Source organism: Acinonyx jubatus, chromosome C2 (genome assembly GCF_027475565.1).
Source record: "Acinonyx jubatus isolate Ajub_Pintada_27869175 chromosome C2, VMU_Ajub_asm_v1.0, whole genome shotgun sequence".
Lineage (NCBI taxonomy): Eukaryota > Metazoa > Chordata > Mammalia > Carnivora > Felidae > Acinonyx > Acinonyx jubatus.
The window spans coordinates 92,278,496-92,286,245 of record NC_069384.1 but is presented as its reverse complement, the minus strand read 5'-3'; the positions used below and the strand labels follow the sequence as shown (position 1 = coordinate 92,286,245).

Sequence of the window (7,750 nt, the reverse complement as noted above, 5' to 3'; positions counted from 1 at the left end):
TTAAAAAAAAAATACTTAAAGGAGGAGCCAAGATGGCAGAACAGCATGGAAGTTTTTTGTGTGTCTCGCGTCCATGAAATACAGCCAGACCAACACTAAACCATCCTACACACCTAGAAAACTGACTGGAGGATTAACACAACAATCTGCACAGACTGAACCACAGAATTCAGCAGGTATGCAGCGTGGAGAAGTGAACTTGGGGAGCGAGAAGGCGCAGCTGGCAGAGAGAGGCACTTTTGTGGGCAGAGAGAGGACGGAGATGGGGGGGGCAGAATACGGGAAAAGCACCCCTCCCCAAAAGCAGCCAGAGAGAAAGTGGAAAATAGCAAACAGCCGCAGAGACTAAACTAAAAAGGGAGAAAGGAGAAAGGAGAGGGTTTAAATTCCATTAGGACTGTAAACAAGGGGAGTGCAAAGGCTGCAACTCCGCAGCTCCATACCTGGCGGTGCTCTGGTGGGAAGGGCGAATCCCCAGGAGCAGAGTGGGGTCCGGGAGGTTCTCTTGCCACACGGGGAAAAGCGGTTCCGCTGCTGGAAGGACATTTGGTAGAGGCCACCAGGTCCCAGCAGACCCCAGAAAATGGCCACATTCGCTGGTGCTGGAACAAGGTCGTTAAGGGTGAAGCTTGGTGCCAGATGTGTGTTGTGATTTTCCATAATCCCTGAAACGCTGCTGCTACACTATCTTGCAAACTTTTTCTGGGGCGGGCTGGCACCTGGCCACAGTCTTGGGGCACTGACAGCAGCAAAGACCAACAAGCGTTCCTGGGTGCAGCCGACATTTGGCCATTGCTCATTCGGCCATTGCTCCATGAGACACTTCCACAGAGGGGTGGAACAGGTCAAAGCCGCAGTCCTTCAGAAGTAAGGGGCCGGGGAAAACAGTCCCATCTGAGGCAAAACTCGGGAGAGAGGTACTGCCTGGGGCCTGGTCACGGAGAGTGAAAAAGCGGGGAGTGGGCAAAAGCTGAAGACAGAGATCAGGTGCGTGATTGCTGATCCGGGAAAACACACTGGATACCTGGGTGCCGCCATCTTCACCAGTCCCGCGCATGCGCGTACGCACCTACGAGCGCCGCAACAATCCACTCTAGTAGGCTAAGCAGCGCAGTCTAGTGGAGAGGGGAGCGGTTACACTGAGCCCCGCCCAGCGGAGCCAACTTCGCTCTTCAAGAACACAAGTCTCACTGCCGGCTTAGTTTATGGACTGTAAAGCATTATATAGACTGACTTCTAGGGGAAAATGAAGTAATTTCAGTCCTACTTCAATCTGTTAGCAGGTCCATCTATTCAATTTTCTTTTTTTTTTCTTTCTTTTTCACAAATACAGAAGGAGAAAAAATTCATTTTCATTTGCAATTTTTATTAAAAATATTTTTCTTTAATTTTTATTGCTATATTTTTTACTGTTGTGTAAATTTTTTCAAATTCTATTTTATTTCCATCATTTTATTTTAGTCTACTTCAGTGTATTCACCTTCTCAAATTTTCGAACGATCTCCTTTTTTCTTTTACTTTTTTCTCTTTCATTTCTTTTTCTTGAATGCAGAAAGGAAAACTTCACCTTTACCTTCAACTTCTATTAAAAATATTTTTCTTGGGGCACCTGGGTGGCTCAGTCGGTTAAGCGTCCGACTTCGGCTCAGGTCATGATCTCGCGGTCTGTGAGTTTGAGCCCCGCGTCGGACTCTGGGCTGATGGCTCAGAGCCTGGAGCCTGCTTCCGATTCTGTGTCTCCCTCTCTCTCTGCCCCTCCCCCGTTCATGCTCTGTCTCTCTCTGTCTCAAAAATAAATAAAACGTTAAAAAAAATTAAAAAAATATTTTTCTTTAATTTTTTACTATAATTTTTGCTTTTATGTAAATATTTTCAAAATCCATTTTACTTCCATCATTTTATTTTAGTCTCCTACAGTGTATTCACTTTTTCAAATTTTCAAATGATTTCCTTTTTTCCCTTTCTTTTCTTTTTTCTTTTTTTCTCTTTTGTATCTTTTCTTTTTCTTGAATATAGGGAAAGAAAAATTCATTTCTTAAATTTTTAATAAAAATATTTTTCTTTATTTTTTCTACTATCTTATTTACTTCTGTGTATATTTTTTCAAATTCTACTTTACCTCCATCATCTCATTTTAGTTTACTTCAGTGTATTCATTTTCTCAAATTCTCAAACAATTTCCTTTTTTTTCTCCCCCCCCCTTTTTTTCTTTAATTTGTCAAACCACTTTTAACACTCAGACCAAAACACACCTAGGATCCAGCATCATTTATTCGATTTGTGTGTGTGCGTGTGTTTAATTTTTTAATTTTAATATTTTTAAATTTTTAATTCATTTTTAATTTTAATTTTTCTACCTCATTAATTCCTTTTCTCCCTTCAAAATGATGAAACGAAGGAATTCACCCCCAAAATAAAGAGCATGAAGAAACGACAGCCAGGGATTTAACCAACACAGATACAAGCAAGATGTCTGAGCCAGAATTTAGAATCACGATAATGAGAATACTAGCTGGAGTAAAAAAATAGATTAGATTCCCTTTCTGTGGAGATAAAAGAAGTAAAAAATAGCCAGAATGAAATAAAAAATGCTATAACTGAGCTGCAATCACAGATGGATACAGCGGCAGCAAGGATGGATGAGGCAGAACAGAGAATCAGTGATATAGAGGACAAACTTATAGACAATAATGAAGCAGAAAAAAAGAGGGAGATGAAGGCAAAAAAGCATGATCTAAGAATTAGAGAAATCAGTGGCTCATTAAAAAGGAATAACATCAGAATCATAGGGGGTCCCAGAAGAGGAAGAGAGAGAAATAGGGGTAGAGAGTTACGTGCACAAGTCATAGCGGAAAACTTTCCTAACCTGGGGAAAGACACAGACATCAAAATCCAGGAAGCACAGAGGACCCTCATTAGATTCAACAAAAACAGACCATCAACAAGGCATATCATAGTCAAATTCACAAAATACTGAGGCAAAGAGAGAATCATGAAACCAGCAAGGGAAAAAAAGTCCCTAAGCTACAAGGGAAGACAGATCAGGTTTGCAGCAGACCTGTCCACAGAAACTTGGAAGTCCAGAAATGCAAGGCAGGATATATTTAGTGTGCTAAATCAGAAAAATATACAACCAAGAATTCTTTATCCAGCAAGGCTGTCATTCAAAGTAGAAGGAGAGATAAAAAGTTTCCCAGACAAACAAAAATTAAAGGAGTTTGTGACCACTAACGAGCCCTGCAAGAAATTTTAAGGGGGACTCTCTGAGGGGAGAAATGATGAAAAAAAATATATATATACATATATATATATATATATATATATATATATGAATAAATAAATAAATACCAAAAGCAACAAAGATTAGAAAGGACCAGAGAACACCACCAGAAACTCCAACCCTACAAGCAACATAATGGCACTAAATTCATATCTTTCAGTACTCACTCTAAATGTCAATGGACTCAATGCTCCAATCAAAAGACATAGGGTAACAGAATGGATAAGAAAACAAGATCCATCTATATGCTGCTTACAAGAGACCCACTTTAGACCTAAAGACACCTACAGATTGAAAACAAGGGGATGGAGAACCATCTATCATGCTAATGGTCAACAAAAGAAAGCCAGAGTAGCCATACTTATATCAGACAATCTAGACTTTAAAATAAAGACTGTATCAAGAGATGCAGAAGGGTATTATATCATAATCAAGGGGTCTATCCACCAAGAAGACCTAACAATTGTAAACATTTATGCGCCAAATGTGGCAACACCCAAACATATAAATCAATTAATCACAAATATAAAGAAACTCATCGATAGTAATAATAGTAGGAGACTTCAACACCCCACTCACAGCAAAGGACAGATCATCTAATCAAAAAATCAACAAGGAAACAATGGCTTTGAATGACACACTGGACCAGATGGACTTAACAGATATATTCAGAATATTTCATCCTAAAGCAGCAGAATATAAATTCTTCTTCAGTGCACATGGAACGTTCTCCAGAATAGATCACATACTGGGACACAAATCAGCCCTAAGTAAGTACAAAAAGATCAAGATCGTACCATGCATATTTTCAGAACACAACGTTATAAAACTCGAAATCAACCACAAGAAAAAATTTGGAAAGGTAACACATACTTGGAGACTGAAGAACATTCTACCAAAGAATGAATGGGCTAACCAAGCTCTTAAAAAGGAAATTAAAAAGTGTATGAAAGTCAATGAAACTGATAGCACCATAACCCAAAACCTCCGGGACACAGCAAAGGCGGTCATAAGACAAAAGTATATAGCAATCCAGGTCTTCCTAAAGAAGGAAGAAAGATCTCAGATACACAACCTAACCTTATGCCTTGAGGAGCTGGAAAAAGAACAGCAAATAAAACCCCAAACCAGCAGAAGACAGGAAATAATAAAGATTAGAGCAGAAATTAATGCTGTCGAAACAAACAAACAAAAAAAAAAAACATGAGAACAGATCAATGAAACCAGAAGTTGATTCTTTGAAAGAATTAACAAAATTGATAAACCACTAGTCAGTTTGATCAAAAAGAAAGAGGAAAGGACCCAAATAAATAAAATCAAGAATGAAAGAGGAGAGATCACAACCAACACAGCAGAAATAAAAACAAGAATAAGAGAATATTATGAACAATTATATGCCAATAAAATGGGCAATCTGGAAGAAATGGACAAATCCTAGAAACATATACACTACCAAAACTGAAACAGGAAGAAATAGAAAATTTGAACAGACCCTTGACCAGTAAGGAAATGAAGTTAGTAATCAAAAATCTGCCAAAAAACAAGAGTCCAGGGCCAGATGGCTATCCAGGGGAATTCTACTAAACATTTAAGGAAGAGTTAACACCTACTCTCTTGAAGCTGTTCCAAAAAATAGAAATGGAAGGAAAACTTCCAAACTCTTTGCATGAAGCCAGCATTACCTTGATTCCAAAACCAGACAGAGACCCCACTAAAAAGGAGAACTATAGACTAATTCCCCTGAAGAACATGGATGCAAAAATCCTCAACAAGATATTAGCCAACTGGATCCAACAATACATTAAAAAAACTATTTACCACGACCAAGTGGGATTTCTACCTGGGATGCAGAGTTGTTCAATATCTGCAAAACAATTAACGTGATTCATCACAACAAAGAAGAAAGGACAAGAACCATATGATCCTCTCAATAGATGCAGAGAAAGCATTTGACAAAATACAGCATCCTTTCTTGATAAAAACCCTCAAGAAAGTAGGGATAGAAGGAGCATACCTCAATATCATAAAAACCATATAAGAACAACCCAATACTAATATCATCCTCAATGAGGAAAAACTGTCAGCTCTCCCCCTAAGGTCAGAAACAAGACAGGGATGTCCACTCTCACCACTGTTATTCAACATAGTATTGGAAGTCTTAACCTCTGCAATCAGACAACACAAAGAAATAAAAGGCATCCAAATCGGCCACAAGGAGGTCAAATTTCACTCTTCGCAGATGACATGATACTCTATGTGAAAAACCTAAAAATTCCACCAAAAAACTGCTAGAACTGACTCATGAATTCAGCAAAGTTGCAGGATGTAAAATCAATGCACAGAAATTGGTTGCATTCCTATTCAACAACAATGAAGCAACAGAAAGAGAAATCAAGGAATCGATCCCAATTACAGTTGCACTAAAAACCATAAAATACCTAGGAATAAATCTAACCAAAGAGATGAAAAACGTATACACTGAAAACTATAGAAAGCTTATGAAAGAAATTGAAGAAGACACACACAAAAAAATGGAAAAAGATTCCATGCTCCTAGATAGGAAGAACAAGTATTGTTAAAATGTTGATACTACCCAAAGCAATCTACATATTCAATGCAATCCCTATCAAAATAACACCAGCATTCTTCACAGAGCTAGAACAAATAATCCTAACATTTGTATGGAACCAGAAGACTCCAAATAGCCAAAGCAATCTTGAAAAAGAAAACCAAAGCTGGAGGCATCACAATCCTGGACTTCAAGCTATGCTGCAAAGATGTAATCATCAAGACAGTATGGTACTGGCACAACAACAGGCCCTCAGATCAATGGAACAGAATAGAGAACCCAGAAATGGACCCACAAACGTATGGCCAACTAATTTTTGACAAAGCAGGAAAGAATATCCAATGGAATAAAGACAGTCTCTTCTGCAAGTGGTGCTGGGAAAACTGGACAGCGACATGCAGAAGAATAAACCTGGACCACTTTCTTACACCATACACAAAAATAAACTCAAAATGGATGAAAGACCTCAATATAAGACAGGAAGCCATCAAAATCCCCGAGGAGAAAGCAGGCAAAAACCTGTTTGATCTTGGCCACAGCAACTTCTTACTCAACACGTCTGCGGAGGCAAGGGAAACAAAAGCAAAAATGAACTACTGGGACCTCATCAAAATAAAAAGCTTCTGCACAGGGAAGGAAACAACCAGCAAAACTAAAAGGCAACTGACAGAATGGGAGAAGATATTTGTATATGACATATCAGATAAAGGGTTAGTATCTAGAATCTATAAAGAACTTCTCAAACAACACCCAAAAAACAAATAATCCAGTGAAAAATGGGCAAAAGACGTGAATAGACACTTCTCCAAAGAAGAAATCCAGATGGCCAACCAACACATGAAAAAATGCTCAGCATCACTCATCATCAGGGCAATACAAATCAAAACCACAATGAGATACCACCTTACACCTGTCAGAATGGCTAACATTAACAACTCAGGCAGCAACAGATGTTGGCGAGGATGCGGAGGAAGAGGATCTCTTTTGCATTGTTGGTGGGAATGCAGACTGGTGCAACCACTCTGGAAAACAGTATGGAGGTTCCTTCAAAAAACTAAAAATAGAACTACCCTACGACCCAGCAATTGCACTACTAGGCATTTATCCACGGGATACAGGTGTGCTGTTTCGAAGGGACACATGCACCCCCATGTTTGTAGAAGCACTATCAACAATAGCCAAAGTATGGAAAGAGCCCAACTGTCCATCGATGGTGAGTGGATAAAGCAGATGTGGTATATATATACAATGGAGTATTACTCGGCAATGAAATAGAATCATATCTTGCCATTTGCAACTACATGGATGGAACCGGAGGGTATTATGCTAAGTGAAATTAGTCAGTCAGAGAAAGACAAAAATCATATAACTTCACTCATATGAGGACTTTAAGAGACAAAACAGATGAACATAAGGGAAGGGAGACAAAAATAATATAAAAACAGGGAGGGGGAAAAACAGAAGAGACTCATAAATATGGAGAACAAACTGAAAGTTACTAGAGGGGTTGTGGGAGGGGGGGATGGGCTAAACGGGTAAGGGGCACTAAGGAATCTACTCCTGAAATCATTGTTGCACTATATGCTAACTAATTTGGATGTAAATTTAAAAAAATAAAATAAAATAAAATAATGAAAAAATGAAAAAAAAGATCTTTAGCAGCCCCATCATTTATGACTCTATCATCACCCGATCATGCAAAGATGATAGAAATTAATTTCTTTGTCTGAAGGCAGCATGTCCAAGACCTTTTCTGACAAGTCTTCAACCGCCATAAAGCAGAAACTCTGACACCATCGCCAGGCATTACCTAACACTATGGTTTTTGGAGGAATGCGGTGTAGGCTGGTGTAGTAGATTTCATTATTGTTCCCAATTCTTTATCCCTCCCTCTCTACATG

The 7,750-nt window shown here is 38.8% G+C and overlaps 1 long non-coding RNA gene across 1 annotated transcript; it reads right to left on the bottom strand.

Moving 5' to 3' along the window:
- Nucleotides 1–442: 442 nt before the first annotated feature.
- On the bottom strand, nt 443–3,058 carry LOC128315059 (uncharacterized). The gene is made up of 2 exons (XR_008297426.1): nt 1,235–3,058; nt 443–534 (listed from the first exon to the last, which is right to left on the bottom strand). It is a non-coding gene; the product is annotated as an uncharacterized LOC128315059 (long non-coding RNA).
- Nucleotides 3,059–7,750: the final 4,692 nt, after the last annotated feature.